Source organism: Melozone crissalis, unplaced genomic scaffold (genome assembly GCF_028551555.1).
Source record: "Melozone crissalis strain CALT ecotype California unplaced genomic scaffold, PUWL_Pcris_2 ptg000029l_1, whole genome shotgun sequence".
Classification (NCBI taxonomy): Eukaryota; Metazoa; Chordata; class Aves; order Passeriformes; family Passerellidae; genus Melozone; species Melozone crissalis.
Genome location: NW_026535807.1, coordinates 23348094 through 23371140, shown reverse-complemented (window position 1 = coordinate 23371140; position 23047 = coordinate 23348094).

The following is a 23047-nucleotide window of genomic DNA, read 5'->3' as shown; positions in this document are numbered from 1 at the left end:
ATGGAGCCCCGGCCCGGCGGGGCTGCGGGGCGGCACCACGGCTCCCCGGGCAGCAGCCGGCCCTCTGCCCCTCCCCTCGGGAGCCCTTGGCCAGCGGCTGCTGGCCGCGCCTCAGGGCTGGGCGGGCAGGCGTGGCCGGCGGTGGGCGCCGTCAGCGCCCGGCCCAGGAGCTGAGCCCGCGCCAACCCTTCCCTCCTGCCGCTCTCTGCAGCTGGCAGAGGACAGGAGCCGAGCGGCCGAGCACGTGCGCAGGGCACTGCACTACCTGCAGAGCCCACAGGAGTCCCTGCGAGAGGCGGCTGTCAGGTTCATGGGTGAGTCCCGAGCCCGGGCTCCTCCCCGGCACGCCGCAGCTCGGCCCCGGCCCCGCCTGCTGCCCTGGCAGCGCCGGCCCGGCCCGGCGCCGTGGAGCCCTGCCTGGCCTGGGCGTTGCTGCCGCCCTCTGGCAGCCGTGCCCTGGGGCGGCAGCGTGCGGCAAGGGCCCGGGCTGAGCTCTGCCTGGCCAGCAGCCCATGTGGCCACTGCGCCGGCAGCGCTGCTGGCAGGGAGCTGTGCCGCTGGGGCCGTGACAGGCTCTGTGTTCACAGGCATGGCCGGGCGGCACCTGAGGGGGCAGCAGCAAGAGCTGCAGCTGATCTGCACTGGTGAGTGAGTGAGGGCAGCGGGCTGACCGCTCCAGGGGGCTGGATGGGGCAGCTGCAAGCCCTGCCCCGGCTGTGGAGGGATCTGCACCCGTGGGCAGAGCACACAGAGATATCAGGGCTACGTGTGGCATTGGTGGCCAGCAACTTCGGGCTGATCCCCTTGCTCCCTGCTCCCTGCGGGCCATGGCAAGAGACTACCAGGATGGCCCTGGCATGGGGCTCTCCTTGGCTCCCTGCATATGCGGGATCTGACCTTGCCTCTGTTCCTCTCTCTTGCAGCCCTTGAAGAAATGGCATATGACAGCAGTCCTGCAATCAGAGATGCTGCAGTAGAATTTTGTTTAGTTCTCCGGGCTCTTGAGAGAGCTCCCTACTCCCCATGGCAGAAGCTGCGGGATCGATTCCGCAGTGCATGGAGGAAACGGCCTCGTCTTTGCTGCACTGCCTTACTGTTGTGCTGCAGCTCGGCAGAGAGATGATCTGGGGCCATTGAAGCCAGCAGGAATTTTCTTTTTCTTCTTTAAGATTTTTGTGTTTGCATTTTCATTGTTGAGTATGTAAATATAAAATATCTTACAATACACAGAGTCCCAGCATCTCTCTTTTCCTGCGCAAGGTCTGTAGGGCATAAGAGAAGAGGGGGAAAAGGTTGCTTGTACTCAGCTAGCTGCCCAGGAGTGCAGTGTTACAGGGAAAATGGCCAGAAGCCTTTTGGCCTTTGGTGGTTCTGCTGAAGCCTTTGTGCTGCCCACAGAGCGGCTGGGCAGGGGCCGGAGCTGCGGGGATCCCTGCCAGAGCGGTGCCTGGAGATGGCCACAAGCCCTGTGCCGGACAGGAAGGGCCATCCGTATCCTCCTGCCCGTCTGCTGCTGGCTGCAGTGCTGAGGGCTCCCAGGTGCCTCTGGATGAGGCTCCTCTGGAGCTGCTTTGGGGCTGTCGCGCTGCTGCCGGCACCCTTGGCCAGGCTGGGGGAGACCCTGAGGGGCTGAGGCACTTGGCTGGCAGAGGCCATAAGCAGCCCCCTGGCAGCCGCCTTGATCCCGACAGCCGGCTGCTCTGGCGCTTCCAGGTCGGTGGCCGGTTGGAGGGACGCCCTGGAATCAGGCGTGGAACCCCGGTCCTGGCCTTTCAGGGCTGTGAGGCCAGCTGTTGTGGGGCTGGGGGAGTGCCCTCCCAGTGCTCCAGACTGGAGCCCCCCGCCCCTCAGCCTTAGGCATTCAGCTCCACTGCCTGATATCCAAGTCTTGTTCCTCTTGCTGTGGGGGAGGCCGAGCTCTGTGGCTTTAGGCCCCATGGAGCCAGAAGAGCAGCAGCTTTCAGCCCACAGGGGCCTCAGAAAGGCCCTCTTGGACCATAGACATTCCTGTCCTTCCCAGGCCAGGGACACATGAGAATGCAGCGGGCACCTTCAGGGTGCCACGCTGGCTTTGCACTGGGCCACCTCCCTGTGCTGTGCACGGCTGGCTCTTTGCTTTGCTGCTCTCGGCCTTGTGTCGTCGTACTGCTCTGGCTGCCTGCAGCCAGGGGCAGCCCTATCAGGAGGGTGAAAGGCCCCGTCTCCAACATCTCCAGGGGGAAATGGAGCTCTCCCAGCCCTCAGCCCACGCTGCAAGCAGAGCAGAGCCTTTTCCCCAGCCCCGTTGGCTTTCTGCCTGCTTCTGGCCCCTGGCCACCATCACCCACTGCACTTGCTCTGAGTCACCTACAGCATGCCTGGTGCCTCTTGATTTGCTGACCCTGGGATGTGAGGCTCACGGAGGGAAAGGTGGCTGTCCCAATGCTGAGGGCACACGTGGCTCACTCAGCAGACTTGAGGCTTCCCCAGCAGCTTGCAGGTGCCTTATGTGTCATGTTACAGTGCTTGTGCTCCTGCCTCTTCCTGTCCCTCTTCTCACCCTCACCAACCCTGCACCCTCTGACCTACCTTCAGTAAACCCTGTTGCATCAGACACGGTGTCAAGAGCCCTCCTTCGGCTGCCGGTCGAGCGCACGTTACAACCTCCGGGCCTGCGAGCAAGGTGGGCTGGGGGAGCTGGTCTCTCACACCAAGAGGGAACGGCTCTCGACAGCACCTGCCCATGGACATTCCCCGCACCAAATAAAATCATCTCCAAGTTTAGCTAGGAAGCTAGTAAGGTATAAACCATTAATTGCCTGGAAATCTGGCACTAGTCTCTGAGTTCCATTAGGTTTCTTTATTGCTGATCTAGCAGTATTAAATTTTGACTGTCATTCTTCCAATAGTCCTGATGTCAGGGATTTAATTGATTGTTGGCTCTGTTCCTTTCCTAGCTTCTAATCTTCAAGGGTATTGCTTTCTGACTACTGCCCTAACTCTTGTCTGCAGCTCAATTTCAATAGGGTCTGCTGGTTTTGATTTTCCTGGGCTATCAGTACCCCATACTCTTGGGTACACCTGATTCAATACTTGCTCGAACTAGTTCTTCTTGTTGGTTGGTCTGGTGTCAATTGTCAGTCCTACTGCTAAAACCGCTCATTTGTCTTCAGGTAGCTTCCATTGAAGTTTTCTTTTTCTAAACGGAACTGTTGCTTCTAAATTTTCAAGCAAATCCCTGCATAGGACAGATTTGGGTGAGTTTGGGAAACAGAGAAACGGATGGATTCCCATTTTCTTCTTGATTTTCCATCAAAGTGCTTTCAGGAAGAATGCATTTTCTGGCTGCCCTGTAGTTGCTCCTATTGCTTGAAGATAGTTTTCACTTTTGGGTAGCAGTGCTTGATTCAAGAGTGAAAATGTGTCTCCACTATTTCTTAAAATTTCCACTTCTTCATCATTCTTTAGCTGTATTTTAAACAGTGGCCTGCTAGGGTAAGAATTGCCAGTCTCGGTCATTTCTTATCATCTAGAGTGGCTGCAAGAGTTTTGTGTACTTTGTCTGCTAACTCTGGGCACTGGCCCTATTTCCAGTGTCCTGATTTCTTACAAGATGCACATTGATTTGGGCCCAGCTTGGTCTGTGGCTGCTTTGAACCTCCTCTGCCTCTGCTAATTTCGCCCCTGCCTCTGCTTCAACCACGCCTACATCCGTCCTCTCCCTGCTGCTGATGCAGAGCTGCCACCATGGCTGCAGGGAGCTCTTTTTCTTTTTCCCTCTCTTGACTATCGTACACTTTCTACTTTTGATGTAGTGTCTAAAAGCTTGCGTGACTGCTCAATGTTCTTGGAACACTTCTCAAACTCAGAGGGGCTTGGTGCTGTGACCATTTCCCTGGGGTGTTCCAGTTGGTGTTTATTTATCAGTTATCGTACAATGGTTTGTTTTCATGTACCCCGTATTTTCCCCAATTTGGTTAACCCCTAGGTTTTGCCCTCCCTCAAAGCTGTCCCTCATGCCATTCCCCACTCTTTGTTCCAGCTCCTTCCCTGCCTCTCAAGATAATCCAGCTCTTTATTCCTGAACCTTCCCTGTCACTTTTGCCTTGGACCAATCCCTGACTGCACCACCCCTTTGGAATTCCTCTGTTGCTGGATGCCGCACTGGCCCATGTGACCTACCCTCTCCTCCCATCTGTCCTAATTAGTCCCAAGCAACAGATGGAATCCCCTCGCTCCTCCCCCGCAGATTCCTTTTTGCTCAATTGTTTGTATCCACCCCCTGAGTTGTACCCCGATAAAATCCCATGCACAGAAGTGCTGGCGGCTCTTTGCTGCTGAATCCTTCCCTTGGAATAAACCTTGGCCTGTGGAACCTCACAATCGAGGAGCCTCCTCCTTTTCTTTGGCCTGCTCCGTGCTGCAGTTAGGAGATCCTGAACCACTGAGCAGTGGCTCACCAGGGTCAGCCGCGGGCAGGACCCACGCCTTGGCCGTTCCCCACTCCTGGCGCAGCGCCGCAGTTTTCCCAAGAGCCAGCCCGGGCTCCGCTGGGCTGCGTCAATGGGGAACCTGTCCCAGTGCCTGACTGTGCTCTGGGTGAAAAACCTTGATCTGATATGGAAATGAAACTTGCCCTGTCCCAGCTCCCTGCCCTTTTCTCCAGTCCTATCACTGGTCCCAACAGTGACGAGAGCTGCAGCAGCCCCTCTGATTCCTGTCTGGAGGATGTTGAAGACCACAATGACGCCCTTTACTCTCCTCCAGGCTGAACAAAGTGGCTTCAGCTGCATCTAGGGCTTCCCCTCCAGGCCACACTCCATCCTTGCAGTCCTCCTTTGCATTCTGGCTAATGGTTTCATATCTTTTGATATTGTACTGCCCAAAACTGCGCCCGTCTGCTTCCAGCGCTTCTCTTGGCTGCTGCTTCAGGGTGTGGGCACCATCATCAGAGACACAGAAGAGCTTCTCCTCCCAGAGTTGTCCTTATCCTCCGCACTTCCACGTCTCTGCCTTGATGTTCACTGGGGAACTTGCCACTTTGTGGCCGCTCATTGCTGCGCTCAGCAGGGACACAGTTTTGTTTGGACATGAGCGGCCAGAGCAAGACATGCAGCAACTGAAGCTGAGAATAGCAGAGGCTGGGCAGATGCCGTTTTTTCCAGAATGTGGGAATGAGAGTGAGAAAAGCACAAGGAAATTTCAGACTGTTAACTTTGCAATCTAACTGCCCTGGGAAACTCAGCAATGGATGGTGCTCTGGTGCTAGTGCCAATGCCTTCCATGAGAAAACTTCATTTCAGGAAGAAGCAACATCATCTGACAGAGACCAAGTGTGCCAGTAGTTGCCCCAGGTGCTCCTGCCATCAGCCCCTGCAGGAAAGAGGCACAGCCCCCAAGGCACGTGGCCTTTGGCTCCTTCTGGCACAGAAGCCCCCCGGGGGCACAGGTCTCTGGGGCAGGAGACGGGCACCAGCGCTGCCAGGGCTCGGGGGGTGGCAGGTCTGCTTGGCCGGGGACTCTGCCACACCTGCTGATGTCAGCGCTCCCCGGGCCCCAGGCCTCAGAGCAGCATTCGTGCCCGGGCCCACACGTTCCTTGTGCGTGTCACACCGGCAGCTTTAGGACGGCCACCAGCCGGGACGTGTCCCAAGGAGGCCGTGCCAGCTTCCCTGCAAGGCCCCGTGCCCTTCCCAGAACAGCTGCGTCTGCAGCCCTGGGGGCTCCTTCTGCTGCCCTGAGCCCACAGAGCATGGCAGCGTTTGCTGACGCACTGAGCCCTTCTTAAAGATCCTCTCGGCCTGGCTTAGACTCCCGGGGCCAGCCATTCCCGCCAAACTGGGCCACTTTGGGTGGGCTGGGCGTGGCCCCAGGGCATGCGGCAGTGTCTGCAAGGGCCCTTGGTGACAGGTGCCGCACAGTCACTGTGACATGGAACGGCTGTCCAAGGGCCCTTTGTGACACGGGGTGGCATAGGAGCTGGAGGTGACAAGGGCACGCCACAGTGCTCAGAGCACGCAACGGGACAGGACGGGACAGAGCGGTGCCGTGAGGAGCCCCCGCACAGCGCGCTCGTTCGCGTCCCGCCCGGAGCTTTTCTGAAGCCTTGTTCCTGCAGCTGAGCTCGAGGCCAGACCACAGGACTTGCTGACCCGTGGTCTCCCTGAGGCTTCTCTTCTGCAGGTGCCCTTGAGGCCATATCATAGTCCTTGTCAGGAGTCCCCTGTCCTTGTGGCAGGAGCCCTTGAGACCGAGTGCAGGACTTGCTGTCCTGTAGCCTTCCTGAGGCTTCTTACTTGAAGGTGCCTTGCAGGCACCACTGCAGGACTTGGTGACTTGGAGCTTTTCCAAGGCAACTCTCCTGCAAATAGCCACAAATCCAGGCAGAGACATGGAGCAGAGACACCCGGCAGTGCCTGAGCTGGCCTGGGTAGAGGAGGAGGAAGGTGGCCCTGGAGCTGCCCCGGCACAGCAGACTGAAGAGGTGGTGCCATTCCAGCCACCGCAGGAGGGTGAGTGGCAGAGCTGGGCCACAGGACTGGTGCCTGCTGCCAGCTTGGACCCCACGCCGTGCCGTGCCGTGCCGTGCTATGCCCTGGGGACATGCCCACGGAAGAGGGCCCGGGCAGACACCCCGCAGTGGCCGTGCTCCATCCCCTGGGGCATCCCGGGGCTCTCTCTGCCTGGGGATCGCAGGGCTGGGCCGTGTTGTCCGGCCTCTCCCGCAGCCCCTCATCTCTGGCTGCGCTCGCTCTTTGCCAGATGCAGCCCCGGAGCGCACACAAGAGCAGGAGTCCAGCCGTGGCCGCTTCCGCAGAACAGCGCAGGTACCTGCAGCCACCCCCACCTGGGCTGGGCCTGCTGTCCCTGCTCAGCCCAGCACCGTGTGTGCAGCACTTCATGCAACATCCTCGGCTTCTTGCCCTTCTCCTACAGTTTGTTTGCAACTTCCTCAAGAGAATTAAAGAGGAAGAGACCGTCGCCACGGGCGTAGGCCTCAGACCATACTCGCCCATCTTCCTCAGCAAGACCGGTGCTGCCCTGCTGCATATGCTTGTAGAGGAAGATTTTTACACTCCAAAGCAAGTAAGCAGCCTGGGCCAGGCTTTGATCCTCCCAGCAATTGCTTGGCCTCCCAATCCACGCATGCTGCTTGCTGTGAGCCTTTCAGGCCACATGGCAGTGGGGTGGGAAGGGAAGCACTCCTCTGGGGAAGCTGGGAACATTGCTCCCTCTGGCAGCTTTCCAAGTCTCCCCGTGCCTTCTCCAGGTGCCTGCCATGGTCAGCTACATCCACCAGTGGCTCATGGCCAATGATTCTGCTGAGCACAGGCTGGACAAGACCCTGCTGGATCTCACCCAAGCACAGCCAAATGACGCAGTGGTGACGCTCCTGCGTGTGGCCCCGTCCTGTGACAGGTATGGGGCCCACCTGCCCACAGGGCTCAGGCCTCCCCAGCCCATCACCCTGCACAGCCTGCCCCAGGTGTCGGAGCAACAGAGACTTCCAGGGCCCTCTGGATGCTCCCTTTCCCAGCCCTGCCAGGCCAGCCCCTGAGCCTGCTGCCGTGCTCCCTTGCCGCCTCTCAGGGCTCTGTCCCCACAGGGCTGGGCTGTCTGCCTCCTGCTGGCAGGGGGGCAGTGGGCAGAGGCAGAAATGGCAGCCGGCTCAGCTGCCCCTGGTGCTTCCTCTGAGACCCTCCTGAGACACAGCTCTAACCCCACAGAGCTGCCATGGCCATGTGGAAGACCATCATGGGCTCAGCCAGGACTGCGGAGCTGGCGCAGCTGATCCTCCTGGATGTGCTGGGCAGCTGGCCAGAGTACAGCACCCGCACCTCCAATGGGGACGAAACGGCTGTCTTTGCCCTGACGGTGAGTTTCTGCAACTGGCCTTTGCAGGCCCCAAGGCTGCCTCTCCAGCAGCTCTCCATCCTCCTTCCCCCACCGCATCTCCCTGCCTCAGGCGCTGGCCTGAAACCTGGCCCAGGGGCAGCTTCAGGCCCACCAGGCCCCGTGCTCCCCCTGCCATGCTCTCTCCTGGCCTCTCCCTGCCACGCTCGGGCCCTGCCACACACACACCTCGGCACTGAGCGCTGTCTCGGGGGGCTTTGTCCTTTGCAGGCAACTGTGGTGACGTGGAAGATCCTCCAGGTGCCCTGTCTCCCACGGATCTTGAAGGTGTATTTCCCCCACCTATTTGTGCATCTGCTCTTCCAAGTGTTCTTCAGCACTCTGGATATGCCAGAGGAGGTCGACACCTTCTGGAAGGGATGCCAGGAAGAGCACGGCCTTGCCACCAGCCCCAACAGGTGCTCCATGCCACTCCTCCTGTCCCTGCCACGTGGCCTGCCAAGGAGCCAGTGCTGCCAGTGTGACCTGGGCTTTGCTGTGCACACAGGTTTGCTGTGCGCACCCTCAAGTCCCTGCTCTGCCTTCTCCGCTGCGAGGATGTGGTGGTGGCAATGGAGCGCAGGTGTGCCTGGGACACGCTGCTCTCTCTTGACACTCACCACTTTGCCGTGGCTCTGCTTGCCAGGTGAGACCCCCTTCTCCCCACTGCCTCTGACATTGCTGCCCTGTGCCCAGGTGCCCCATAAAGTGTCCGTGGTGGCCATGGGTCAGAGGGCCTTGGCACTGAGGGACGGCCAAGCAGGCTGGAAAAGGCTGGCAGAGGAGGCTGCCCATCAGCAACCAACTCCCAAACGGCCCACGTCCCCTTGCTGGAAGGGTGCTGGGGAAAGATGAGAACTGGGTGAGTCACGCCTGGGAGACGTTTGCCCCACTGCATCAGGCTCTTGTTTCCTTTTTCCCCTCTTCAGAGAAATTCGCCGCTTAGCCATCCACTTTTGTTCCGCGGTGGCATTCTACCTGCTCGCCCTGCTCGGCAAAGAGATGCCATACTGGGATTTCCCTGCCCTGGCATTCCTTGTGGAGGTGAGCCTCAAGGCCAGCGCTGCCTGGCTGAGCGGCCTCCCAGCCCTCTGGCCTCTGGCAGCCACAGCTGCCAGGACAGTGCCCGTGCCCTGTGCTGCTGCCTGGGCCCGGCCCTGTGCGCTTCTGGGCTCCTGCCGGCCGGCTCCCCTGTCACTGCCCTGTGCCTTTCAGGTCCTCGAGTGCCTGGACTTGAGGGAATGCAGTGACAGTGTCCTGGAGATCCTGGCACAGAACCTGCAGAGCGAGCACATGGCCAGGCGTTACTTGGCACTCCGAGGCCTCGTAGTGCTGGGCAAGAATCCCTTGATGGTGAGAAGAGGGCAGTGGCCGAAGCCGTGCAGGCAGCGTGGGGCTGGGCAACGCAGTCGCTTGGCCTTGCCTGGGCTTCGGCCGCTGGGGCAGCTCTTCCCATCTCTCCTGCTTCCCTGCCCCAGTGCTTCGGGACAGGCCTTTGGCCTCTGGGCCCTACGGCAGCAGGGCGGCCTTTCACAAAGTCGTCTTCCGCACAGGCTGAAAAAATGCAGAGCCTGACTGAAAGTCTTGTGGAGCTCCTGGAGGAAAATGACAGCGACATGATCAGGATGAGCATTCTTCTACTGAGATATTTGCTCCTGAATAATGGTGCTCCAATAGCCACCCCCATCGCCCTGCAGCTGGCTGAGGCGCTCCTGCCACTCTTTGACAGCGTAAGGCTCTGTGCCCACAGCCACAGCCACTGGCTGCTGCCCGGACCCTTGTTGCCCTGTGCAGATGCACGCCTGTGCCCTGGGGGGCCTGAAGCAGCTGATGCTCAGGTCTTTTGCCCTTTCCTTTCATCCAGGATGACATCCAGGTGCAGCTGAGCTCCATGGCTCTCTTTCAAGAGATGCTGGACTTATTAACAGAAGAGGGAAGAAAGGCCCTCAAGTCCCACGTGCGCCAGAGCCTGCTCCCTCTCTACTTCCACTGCCATGATGAGAATCAGATGGTTGCTGAGGTGAGCACTTGTGGCCAGCTGCTGTCCCCCCGACAGGGGCTTGGGCTGCCTCCTGCCTGGGCACCTTGTGGGCTGCAGCCTCCTCCAGCCTGTGCCACTGGCATGCTCCTGTGCCCTGGACTGTAGGGCCATCTGTGCATCTCTGTCCCTCTCCAGGCCTCCCGGGAAACGCTGCATTCCTCAGCCAGATTCCTGAAGAGGAGGGATATAGAACAAATGCTACATGTGGATCAGAGCCTTGGGGAGTGCCTGGTAAGAACAGCAGAGACCCCCAGGCTCAGCGTGGCCAAGGTCCCTGAGGGCGGTGCTCAGTTTGCAGGGCTAACAGCTGTGCCCGCTGCTGCAGCCAGAGGCCGCGCGGGCTCTTCTCCAGGCTCCCGTGGGCCTGAGTCGGGTGCCCATGGAGCCCCGGCCCGGCGGGGCTGCGGGGCGGCACCATGGCTCCTCGGGCAGCAGCCGGCCCTCTGCCCCTCCCCTCGGGAGCCCTTGGCCAGCGGCTGCTGGCCGCGCCTCAGGGCTGGGCGGGCAGGCGTGGCCGGCGGTGGGCGCCGTCAGCGCCCGGCCCAGGAGCTGAGCCCGCGCCAACCCTTCCCTCCTGCCGCTCTCTGCAGCTGGCAGAGGACAGGAGCCGAGCGGCCGAGCACGTGCGCAGGGCACTGCACTACCTTCAGAGCCCACAGGAGTCCCTGCGAGAGGCGGCTGTCAGGTTCATGGGTGAGTCCCGAGCCCGGGCTCCTCCCCGGCACGCCGCAGCTCGGCCCCGGCCCCGCCTGCTGCCCCGGCAGCGCCGGCCCGGCCCGGCGCCGTGGAGCCCTGCCTGGCCTGGGCGTTGCTGCCGCCCTCTGGCAGCCGTGCCCTGCGGCGGCAGCGTGCGGCAAGGGCCCGGGCTGAGCTCTGCCTGGCCAGCAGCCCGTGTGGCCACTGCGCCGGCAGCGCTGCTGGCAGGGAGCTGTGCCGCTGGGGCCGTGACAGGCTCTGTGTTCACAGGCATGGCCGGGCGGCACCTGAGGGGGCAGCAGCAAGAGCTGCAGCTGATCTGCACTGGTGAGTGAGTGAGGGCAGCGGGCTGACCGCTCCAGGGGGCTGGATGGGGCAGCTGCAAGCCCTGCCCCGGCTGTGGAGGGATCTGCACCCGTGGGCAGAGCACACAGAGATATCAGGGCTACGTGTGGCATTGGTGGCCAGCAACTTCGGGCTGATCCCCTTGCTCCCTGCTCCCTGCGGACCATGGCAAGAGACTACCAGGATGGCCCTGGCATGGGGCTCTCCTTGGCTCCCTGCATATGCGGGATCTGACCTTGCCTCTGTTCCTCTCTCTTGCAGCCCTTGAAGAAATGGCATATGACAGCAGTCCTGCAATCAGAGATGCTGCAGTAGAATTTTGTTTAGTTCTCCGGGCTCTTGAGAGAGCTCCCTACTCCCCATGGCAGAAGCTGCGGGATCGATTCCGCAGTGCATGGAGGAAACGGCCTCGTCTTTGCTGCACTGCCTTACTGTTGTGCTGCAGCTCGGCAGAGAGATGATCTGGGGCCATTGAAGCCAGCAGGAATTTTCTTTTTCTTCTTTAAGATTTTTGTGTTTGCATTTTCATTGTTGAGTATGTAAATATAAAATATCTTACAATACACAGAGTCCCAGCATCTCTCTTTTCCTGCGCAAGGTCTGTAGGGCATAAGAGAAGAGGGGGAAAAGGTTGCTTGTACTCAGCTAGCTGCCCAGGAGTGCAGTGTTACAGGGAAAATGGCCAGAAGCCTTTTGGCCTTTGGTGGTTCTGCTGAAGCCTTTGTGCTGCCCACAGAGCGGCTGGGCAGGGGCCGGAGCTGCGGGGATCCCTGCCAGAGCGGTGCCTGGAGATGGCCACAAGCCCTGTGCCGGACAGGAAGGGCCATCCGCATCCTCCTGCCCGTCTGCTGCTGGCTGCAGTGCTGAGGGCTCCCAGGTGCCTCTGGATGAGGCTCCTCTGGAGCTGCTTTGGGGCTGTCGCGCTGCTGCCGGCACCCTTGGCCAGGCTGGGGGAGACCCTGAGGGGCTGAGGCACTTGGCTGGCAGAGGCCATAAGCAGCCCCCTGGCAGCCGCCTTGATCCCGACAGCCGGCTGCTCTGGCGCTTCCAGGTCGGTGGCCGGTTGGAGGGACGCCCTGGAATCAGGCGTGGAACCCCGGTCCTGGCCTTTCAGGGCTGTGAGGCCAGCTGTTGTGGGGCTGGGGGAGTGCCCTCCCAGTGCTCCAGACTGGAGCCCCCCGCCCCTCAGCCTTAGGCATTCAGCTCCACTGCCTGATATCCAAGTCTTGTTCCTCTTGCTGTGGGGGAGGCCGAGCTCTGTGGCTTTAGGCCCCATGGAGCCAGAAGAGCAGCAGCTTTCAGCCCACAGGGGCCTCAGAAAGGCCCTCTTGGACCATAGACATTCCTGTCCTTCCCAGGCCAGGGACACATGAGAATGCAGCGGGCACCTTCAGGGTGCCACGCTGGCTTTGCACTGGGCCACCTCCCTGTGCTGTGCACGGCTGGCTCTTTGCTTTGCTGCTCTCGGCCTTGTGTCGTCGTACTGCTCTGGCTGCCTGCAGCCAGGGGCAGCCCTATCAGGAGGGTGAAAGGCCCCGTCTCCAACATCTCCAGGGGGAAATGGAGCTCTCCCAGCCCTCAGCCCACGCTGTAAGCAGAGCAGAGCCTTTTCCCCAGCCCCGTTGGCTTTCTGCCTGCTTCTGGCCCCTGGCCACCATCACCCACTGCACTTGCTCTGAGTCACCTACAGCATGCCTGGTGCCTCTTGATTTGCTGACCCTGGGATGTGAGGCTCACGGAGGGAAAGGTGGCTGTCCCAATGCTGAGGGCACACGTGGCTCACTCAGCAGACTTGAGGCTTCCCCAGCAGCTTGCAGGTGCCTTATGTGTCATGTTACAGTGCTTGTGCTCCTGCCTCTTCCTGTCCCTCTTCTCACCCTCACCAACCCTGCACCCTCTGACCTACCTTCAGTAAACCCTGTTGCATCAGACACGGTGTCAAGAGCCCTCCTTCGGCTGCCGGTCGAGCGCACGTTACAACCTCCGGGCCTGCGAGCAAGGTGGGCTGGGGGAGCTGGTCTCTCACACCAAGAGGGAACGGCTCTCGACAGCACCTGCCCATGGACATTCCCCGCACCAAATAAAATCATCTCCAAGTTTAGCTAGGAAGCTAGTAAGGTATAAACCATTAATTGCCTGGAAATCTGGCACTAGTCTCTGAGTTCCATTAGGTTTCTTTATTGCTGATCTAGCAGTATTAAATTTTGACTGTCATTCTTCCAATAGTCCTGATGTCAGGGATTTAATTGATTGTTGGCTCTGTTCCTTTCCTAGCTTCTAATCTTCAAGGGTATTGCTTTCTGACTACTGCCCTAACTCTTGTCTGCAGCTCAATTTCAATAGGGTCTGCTGGTTTTGATTTTCCTGGGCTATCAGTACCCCATACTCTTGGGTACACCTGATTCAATACTTGCTCGAACTAGTTCTTCTTGTTGGTTGGTCTGGTGTCAATTGTCAGTCCTACTGCTAAAACCGCTCATTTGTCTTCAGGTAGCTTCCATTGAAGTTTTCTTTTTCTAAACGGAACTGTTGCTTCTAAATTTTCAAGCAAATCCCTGCATAGGACAGATTTGGGTGAGTTTGGGAAACAGAGAAACGGATGGATTCCCATTTTCTTCTTGATTTTCCATCAAAGTGCTTTCAGGAAGAATGCATTTTCTGGCTGCCCTGTAGTTGCTCCTATTGCTTGAAGATAGTTTTCACTTTTGGGTAGCAGTGCTTGATTCAAGAGTGAAAATGTGTCTCCACTATTTCTTAAAATTTCCACTTCTTCATCATTCTTTAGCTGTATTTTAAACAGTGGCCTGCTAGGGTAAGAATTGCCAGTCTCGGTCATTTCTTATCATCTAGAGTGGCTGCAAGAGTTTTGTGTACTTTGTCTGCTAACTCTGGGCACTGGCCCTATTTCCAGTGTCCTGATTTCTTACAAGATGCACATTGATTTGGGCCCAGCTTGGTCTGTGGCTGCTTTGAACCTCCTCTGCCTCTGCTAATTTCGCCCCTGCCTCTGCTTCAACCACGCCTACATCCGTCCTCTCCCTGCTGCTGATGCAGAGCTGCCACCATGGCTGCAGGGAGCTCTTTTTCTTTTTCCCTCTCTTGACTATCGTACACTTTCTACTTTTGATGTAGTGTCTAAAAGCTTGCGTGACTGCTCAATGTTCTTGGAACACTTCTCAAACTCAGAGGGGCTTGGTGCTGTGACCATTTCCCTGGGGTGTTCCAGTTGGTGTTTATTTATCAGTTATCGTACAATGGTTTGTTTTCATGTACCCCGTATTTTCCCCAATTTGGTTAACCCCTAGGTTTTGCCCTCCCTCAAAGCTGTCCCTCATGCCATTCCCCACTCTTTGTTCCAGCTCCTTCCCTGCCTCTCAAGATAATCCAGCTCTTTATTCCTGAACCTTCCCTGTCACTTTTGCCTTGGACCAATCCCTGACTGCACCACCCCTTTGGAATTCCTCTGTTGCTGGATGCCGCACTGGCCCATGTGACCTACCCTCTCCTCCCATCTGTCCTAATTAGTCCCAAGCAACAGATGGAATCCCCTCGCTCCTCCCCCGCAGATTCCTTTTTGCTCAATTGTTTGTATCCACCCCCTGAGTTGTACCCCGATAAAATCCCATGCACAGAAGTGCTGGCGGCTCTTTGCTGCTGAATCCTTCCCTTGGAATAAACCTTGGCCTGTGGAACCTCACAATCGAGGAGCCTCCTCCTTTTCTTTGGCCTGCTCCGTGCTGCAGTTAGGAGATCCTGAACCACTGAGCAGTGGCTCACCAGGGTCAGCCGCGGGCAGGACCCACGCCTTGGCCGTTCCCCACTCCTGGCGCAGCGCCGCAGTTTTCCCAAGAGCCAGCCCGGGCTCCGCTGGGCTGCGTCAATGGGGAACCTGTCCCAGTGCCTGACTGTGCTCTGGGTGAAAAACCTTGATCTGATATGGAAATGAAACTTGCCCTGTCCCAGCTCCCTGCCCTTTTCTCCAGTCCTATCACTGGTCCCAACAGTGACGAGAGCTGCAGCAGCCCCTCTGATTCCTGTCTGGAGGATGTTGAAGACCACAATGACGCCCTTTACTCTCCTCCAGGCTGAACAAAGTGGCTTCAGCTGCATCTAGGGCTTCCCCTCCAGGCCACACTCCATCCTTGCAGTCCTCCTTTGCATTCTGGCTAATGGTTTCATATCTTTTGATATTGTACTGCCCAAAACTGCGCCCGTCTGCTTCCAGCGCTTCTCTTGGCTGCTGCTTCAGGGTGTGGGCACCATCATCAGAGACACAGAAGAGCTTCTCCTCCCAGAGTTGTCCTTATCCTCCGCACTTCCACGTCTCTGCCTTGATGTTCACTGGGGAACTTGCCACTTTGTGGCCGCTCATTGCTGCGCTCAGCAGGGACACAGTTTTGTTTGGACATGAGCGGCCAGAGCAAGACATGCAGCAACTGAAGCTGAGAATAGCAGAGGCTGGGCAGATGCCGTTTTTTCCAGAATGTGGGAATGAGAGTGAGAAAAGCACAAGGAAATTTCAGACTGTTAACTTTGCAATCTAACTGCCCTGGGAAACTCAGCAATGGATGGTGCTCTGGTGCTAGTGCCAATGCCTTCCATGAGAAAACTTCATTTCAGGAAGAAGCAACATCATCTGACAGAGACCAAGTGTGCCAGTAGTTGCCCCAGGTGCTCCTGCCATCAGCCCCTGCAGGAAAGAGGCACAGCCCCCAAGGCACGTGGCCTTTGGCTCCTTCTGGCACAGAAGCCCCCCGGGGGCACAGGTCTCTGGGGCAGGAGACGGGCACCAGCGCTGCCAGGGCTCGGGGGGTGGCAGGTCTGCTTGGCCGGGGACTCTGCCACACCTGCTGATGTCAGCGCTCCCCGGGCCCCAGGCCTCAGAGCAGCATTCGTGCCCGGGCCCACACGTTCCTTGTGCGTGTCACACCGGCAGCTTTAGGACGGCCACCAGCCGGGACGTGTCCCAAGGAGGCCGTGCCAGCTTCCCTGCAAGGCCCCGTGCCCTTCCCAGAACAGCTGCGTCTGCAGCCCTGGGGGCTCCTTCTGCTGCCCTGAGCCCACAGAGCATGGCAGCGTTTGCTGACGCACTGAGCCCTTCTTAAAGATCCTCTCGGCCTGGCTTAGACTCCCGGGGCCAGCCATTCCCGCCAAACTGGGCCACTTTGGGTGGGCTGGGCGTGGCCCCAGGGCATGCGGCAGTGTCTGCAAGGGCCCTTGGTGACAGGTGCCGCACAGTCACTGTGACATGGAACGGCTGTCCAAGGGCCCTTTGTGACACGGGGTGGCATAGGAGCTGGAGGTGACAAGGGCACGCCACAGTGCTCAGAGCACGCAACGGGACAGGACGGGACAGAGCGGTGCCGTGAGGAGCCCCCGCACAGCGCGCTCGTTCGCGTCCCGCCCGGAGCTTTTCTGAAGCCTTGTTCCTGCAGCTGAGCTCGAGGCCAGACCACAGGACTTGCTGACCCGTGGTCTCCCTGAGGCTTCTCTTCTGCAGGTGCCCTTGAGGCCATATCATAGTCCTTGTCAGGAGTCCCCTGTCCTTGTGGCAGGAGCCCTTGAGACCGAGTGCAGGACTTGCTGTCCTGTAGCCTTCCTGAGGCTTCTTACTTGAAGGTGCCTTGCAGGCACCACTGCAGGACTTGGTGACTTGGAGCTTTTCCAAGGCAACTCTCCTGCAAATAGCCACAAATCCAGGCAGAGACATGGAGCAGAGACACCCGGCAGTGCCTGAGCTGGCCTGGGTAGAGGAGGAGGAAGGTGGCCCTGGAGCTGCCCCGGCACAGCAGACTGAAGAGGTGGTGCCATTCCAGCCACCGCAGGAGGGTGAGTGGCAGAGCTGGGCCACAGGACTGGTGCCTGCTGCCAGCTTGGACCCCACGCCGTGCCGTGCCGTGCCGTGCTATGCCCTGGGGACATGCCCACGGAAGAGGGCCCGGGCAGACACCCCGCAGTGGCCGTGCTCCATCCCCTGGGGCATCCCGGGGCTCTCTCTGCCTGGGGATCGCAGGGCTGGGCCGTGTTGTCCGGCCTCTCCCGCAGCCCCTCATCTCTGGCTGCGCTCGCTCTTTGCCAGATGCAGCCCCGGAGCGCACACAAGAGCAGGAGTCCAGCCGTGGCCGCTTCCGCAGAACAGCGCAGGTACCTGCAGCCACCCCCACCTGGGCTGGGCCTGCTGTCCCTGCTCAGCCCAGCACCGTGTGTGCAGCACTTCATGCAACATCCTCGGCTTCTTGCCCTTCTCCTACAGTTTGTTTGCAACTTCCTCAAGAGAATTAAAGAGGAAGAGACCGTCGCCACGGGCGTAGGCCTCAGACCATACTCGCCCATCTTCCTCAGCAAGACCGGTGCTGCCCTGCTGCATATGCTTGTAGAGGAAGATTTTTACACTCCAAAGCAAGTAAGCAGCCTGGGCCAGGCTTTGATCCTCCCAGCAATTGCTTGGCCTCCCAATCCACGCATGCTGCTTGCTGTGAGCCTTTCAGGCCACATGGCAGTGGGGTGGGAAGGGAAGCACTCCTCTGGGGAAGCTGGGAACATTGCTCCCTCTGGCAGCTTTCCAAGTCTCCCCGTGCCTTCTCCAGGTGCCTGCCATGGTCAGCTACATCCACCAGTGGCTCATGGCCAATGATTCTGCTGAGCACAGGCTGGACAAGACCCTGCTGGATCTCACCCAAGCACAGCCAAATGACGCAGTGGTGACGCTCCTGCGTGTGGCCCCGTCCTGTGACAGGTATGGGGCCCACCTGCCCACAGGGCTCAGGCCTCCCCAGCCCATCACCCTGCACAGCCTGCCCCAGGTGTCGGAGCAACAGAGACTTCCAGGGCCCTCTGGATGCTCCCTTTCCCAGCCCTGCCAGGCCAGCCCCTGAGCCTGCTGCCGTGCTCCCTTGCCGCCCCTCAGGGCTCTGTCCCCACAGGGCTGGGCTGTCTGCCTCCTGCTGGCAGGGGGGCAGTGGGCAGAGGCAGAAATGGCAGCCGGCTCAGCTGCCCCTGGTGCTTCCTCTGAGACCCTCCTGAGACACAGCTCTAACCCCACAGAGCTGCCATGGCCATGTGGAAGACCATCATGGGCTCAGCCAGGACTGCGGAGCTGGCGCAGCTGATCCTCCTGGATGTGCTGGGCAGCTGGCCAGAGTACAGCACCCGCACCTCCAATGGGGACGAAACGGCTGTCTTTGCCCTGACGGTGAGTTTCTGCAACTGGCCTTTGCAGGCCCCAAGGCTGCCTCTCCAGCAGCTCTCCATCCTCCTTCCCCCACCGCATCTCCCTGCCTCAGGCGCTGGCCTGAAACCTGGCCCAGGGGCAGCTTCAGGCCCACCAGGCCCCGTGCTCCCCCTGCCATGCTCTCTCCTGGCCTCTCCCTGCCACGCTCGGGCCCTGCCACACACACACCTCGGCACTGAGCGCTGTCTCGGGGGGCTTTGTCCTTTGCAGGCAACTGTGGTGACGTGGAAGATCCTCCAGGTGCCCTGTCTCCCACGGATCTTGAAGGTGTATTTCCCCCACCTATTTGTGCATCTGCTCTTCCAAGTGTTCTTCAGCACTCTGGATATGCCAGAGGAGGTCGACACCTTCTGGAAGGGATGCCAGGAAGAGCACGGCCTTGCCACCAGCCCCAACAGGTGCTCCATGCCACTCCTCCTGTCCCTGCCACGTGGCCTGCCAAGGAGCCAGTGCTGCCAGTGTGACCTGGGCTTTGCTGTGCACACAGGTTTGCTGTGCGCACCCTCAAGTCCCTGCTCTGCCTTCTCCGCTGCGAGGATGTGGTGGTGGCAATGGAGCGCAGGTGTGCCTGGGACACGCTGCTCTCTCTTGACACTCACCACTTTGCCGTGGCTCTGCTTGCCAGGTGAGACCCCCTTCTCCCCACTGCCTCTGACATTGCTGCCCTGTGCCCAGGTGCCCCATAAAGTGTCCGTGGTGGCCATGGGTCAGAGGGCCTTGGCACTGAGGGACGGCCAAGCAGGCTGGAAAAGGCTGGCAGAGGAGGCTGCCCATCAGCAACCAACTCCCAAACGGCCCACGTCCCCTTGCTGGAAGGGTGCTGGGGAAAGATGAGAACTGGGTGAGTCACGCCTGGGAGACGTTTGCCCCACTGCATCAGGCTCTTGTTTCCTTTTTCCCCTCTTCAGAGAAATTCGCCGCTTAGCCATCCACTTTTGTTCCGCGGTGGCATTCTACCTGCTCGCCCTGCTCGGCAAAGAGATGCCATACTGGGATTTCCCTGCCCTGGCATTCCTTGTGGAGGTGAGCCTCAAGGCCAGCGCTGCCTGGCTGAGCGGCCTCCCAGCCCTCTGGCCTCTGGCAGCCACAGCTGCCAGGACAGTGCCCGTGCCCTGTGCTGCTGCCTGGGCCCGGCCCTGTGCGCTTCTGGGCTCCTGCCGGCCGGCTCCCCTGTCACTGCCCTGTGCCTTTCAGGTCCTCGAGTGCCTGGACTTGAGGGAATGCAGTGACAGTGTCCTGGAGATCCTGGCACAGAACCTGCAGAGCGAGCACATGGCCAGGCGTTACTTGGCACTCCAAGGCCTCGTAGTGCTGGGCAAGAATCCCTTGATGGTGAGAAGAGGGCAGTGGCCGAAGCCGTGCAGGCAGCGTGGGGCTGGGCAACGCAGTCGCTTGGCCTTGCCTGGGCTTCGGCCGCTGGGGCAGCTCTTCCCATCTCTCCTGCTTCCCTGCCCCAGTGCTTCGGGACAGGCCTTTGGCCTCTGGGCCCTACGGCAGCAGGGCGGCCTTTCACAAAGTCGTCTTCCGCACAGGCTGAAAAAATGCAGAGCCTGACTGAAAGTCTTGTGGAGCTCCTGGAGGAAAATGACAGCGACATGATCAGGATGAGCATTCTTCTACTGAGATATTTGCTCCTGAATAATGGTGCTCCAATAGCCACCCCCATCGCCCTGCAGCTGGCTGAGGCGCTCCTGCCACTCTTTGACAGCGTAAGGCTCTGTGCCCACAGCCACAGCCACTGGCTGCTGCCCGGACCCTTGTTGCCCTGTGCAGATGCACGCCTGTGCCCTGGGGGGCCTGAAGCAGCTGATGCTCAGGTCTTTTGCCCTTTCCTTTCATCCAGGATGACATCCAGGTGCAGCTGAGCTCCATGGCTCTCTTTCAAGAGATGCTGGACTTATTAACAGAAGAGGGAAGAAAGGCCCTCAAGTCCCACGTGCGCCAGAGCCTGCTCCCTCTCTACTTCCACTGCCATGATGAGAATCAGATGGTTGCTGAGGTGAGCACTTGTGGCCAGCTGCTGTCCCCCCGACAGGGGCTTGGGCTGCCTCCTGCCTGGGCACCTTGTGGGCTGCAGCCTCCTCCAGCCTGTGCCACTGGCATGCTCCTGTGCCCTGGACTGTAGGGCCATCTGTGCATCTCTGTCCCTCTCCAGGCCTCCCGGGAAACGCTGCATTCCTCAGCCAGATTCCTGAAGAGGAGGGATATAGAACAAATGCTACATGTGGATCAGAGCCTTGGGGAGTGCCTGGTAAGAACAGCAGAGACCCCCAGGCTCAGCGTGGCCAAGGTCCCTGAGGGCGGTGCTCAGTTTGCAGGGCTAACAGCTGTGCCCGCTGCTGCAGCCAGAGGCCGCGCGGGCTCTTCTCCAGGCTCCCGTGGGCCTGAGTCGGGTGCCCATGGAGCCCCGGCCCGGCGGGGCTGCGGGGCGGCACCATGGCTCCTCGGGCAGCAGCCGGCCCTCTGCCCCTCCCCTCGGGAGCCCTTGGCCAGCGGCTGCTGGCCGCGCCTCAGGGCTGGGCGGGCAGGCGTGGCCGGCGGTGGGCGCCGTCAGCGCCCGGCCCAGGAGCTGAGCCCGCGCCAACCCTTCCCTCCTGCCGCTCTCTGCAGCTGGCAGAGGACAGGAGCCGAGCGGCCGAGCACGTGCGCAGGGCACTGCACTACCTTCAGAGCCCACAGGAGTCCCTGCGAGAGGCGGCTGTCAGGTTCATGGGTGAGTCCCGAGCCCGGGCTCCTCCCCGGCACGCCGCAGCTCGGCCCCGGCCCCGCCTGCTGCCCCGGCAGCGCCGGCCCGGCCCGGCGCCGTGGAGCCCTGCCTGGCCTGGGCGTTGCTGCCGCCCTCTGGCAGCCGTGCCCTGCGGCGGCAGCGTGCGGCAAGGGCCCGGGCTGAGCTCTGCCTGGCCAGCAGCCCGTGTGGCCACTGCGCCGGCAGCGCTGCTGGCAGGGAGCTGTGCCGCTGGGGCCGTGACAGGCTCTGTGTTCACAGGCATGGCCGGGCGGCACCTGAGGGGGCAGCAGCAAGAGCTGCAGCTGATCTGCACTGGTGAGTGAGTGAGGGCAGCGGGCTGACCGCTCCAGGGGGCTGGATGGGGCAGCTGCAAGCCCTGCCCCGGCTGTGGAGGGATCTGCACCCGTGGGCAGAGCACACAGAGATATCAGGGCTACGTGTGGCATTGGTGGCCAGCAACTTCGGGCTGATCCCCTTGCTCCCTGCTCCCTGCGGACCATGGCAAGAGACTACCAGGATGGCCCTGGCATGGGGCTCTCCTTGGCTCCCTGCATATGCGGGATCTGACCTTGCCTCTGTTCCTCTCTCTTGCAGCCCTTGAAGAAATGGCATATGACAGCAGTCCTGCAATCAGAGATGCTGCAGTAGAATTTTGTTTAGTTCTCCGGGCTCTTGAGAGAGCTCCCTACTCCCCATGGCAGAAGCTGCGGGATCGATTCCGCAGTGCATGGAGGAAACGGCCTCGTCTTTGCTGCACTGCCTTACTGTTGTGCTGCAGCTCGGCAGAGAGATGATCTGGGGCCATTGAAGCCAGCAGGAATTTTCTTTTTCTTCTTTAAGATTTTTGTGTTTGCATTTTCATTGTTGAGTATGTAAATATAAAATATCTTACAATACACAGAGTCCCAGCATCTCTCTTTTCCTGCGCAAGGTCTGTAGGGCATAAGAGAAGAGGGGGAAAAGGTTGCTTGTACTCAGCTAGCTGCCCAGGAGTGCAGTGTTACAGGGAAAATGGCCAGAAGCCTTTTGGCCTTTGGTGGTTCTGCTGAAGCCTTTGTGCTGCCCACAGAGCGGCTGGGCAGGGGCCGGAGCTGCGGGGATCCCTGCCAGAGCGGTGCCTGGAGATGGCCACAAGCCCTGTGCCGGACAGGAAGGGCCATCCGCATCCTCCTGCCCGTCTGCTGCTGGCTGCAGTGCTGAGGGCTCCCAGGTGCCTCTGGATGAGGCTCCTCTGGAGCTGCTTTGGGGCTGTCGCGCTGCTGCCGGCACCCTTGGCCAGGCTGGGGGAGACCCTGAGGGGCTGAGGCACTTGGCTGGCAGAGGCCATAAGCAGCCCCCTGGCAGCCGCCTTGATCCCGACAGCCGGCTGCTCTGGCGCTTCCAGGTCGGTGGCCGGTTGGAGGGACGCCCTGGAATCAGGCGTGGAACCCCGGTCCTGGCCTTTCAGGGCTGTGAGGCCAGCTGTTGTGGGGCTGGGGGAGTGCCCTCCCAGTGCTCCAGACTGGAGCCCCCCGCCCCTCAGCCTTAGGCATTCAGCTCCACTGCCTGATATCCAAGTCTTGTTCCTCTTGCTGTGGGGGAGGCCGAGCTCTGTGGCTTTAGGCCCCATGGAGCCAGAAGAGCAGCAGCTTTCAGCCCACAGGGGCCTCAGAAAGGCCCTCTTGGACCATAGACATTCCTGTCCTTCCCAGGCCAGGGACACATGAGAATGCAGCGGGCACCTTCAGGGTGCCACGCTGGCTTTGCACTGGGCCACCTCCCTGTGCTGTGCACGGCTGGCTCTTTGCTTTGCTGCTCTCGGCCTTGTGTCGTCGTACTGCTCTGGCTGCCTGCAGCCAGGGGCAGCCCTATCAGGAGGGTGAAAGGCCCCGTCTCCAACATCTCCAGGGGGAAATGGAGCTCTCCCAGCCCTCAGCCCACGCTGTAAGCAGAGCAGAGCCTTTTCCCCAGCCCCGTTGGCTTTCTGCCTGCTTCTGGCCCCTGGCCACCATCACCCACTGCACTTGCTCTGAGTCACCTACAGCATGCCTGGTGCCTCTTGATTTGCTGACCCTGGGATGTGAGGCTCACGGAGGGAAAGGTGGCTGTCCCAATGCTGAGGGCACACGTGGCTCACTCAGCAGACTTGAGGCTT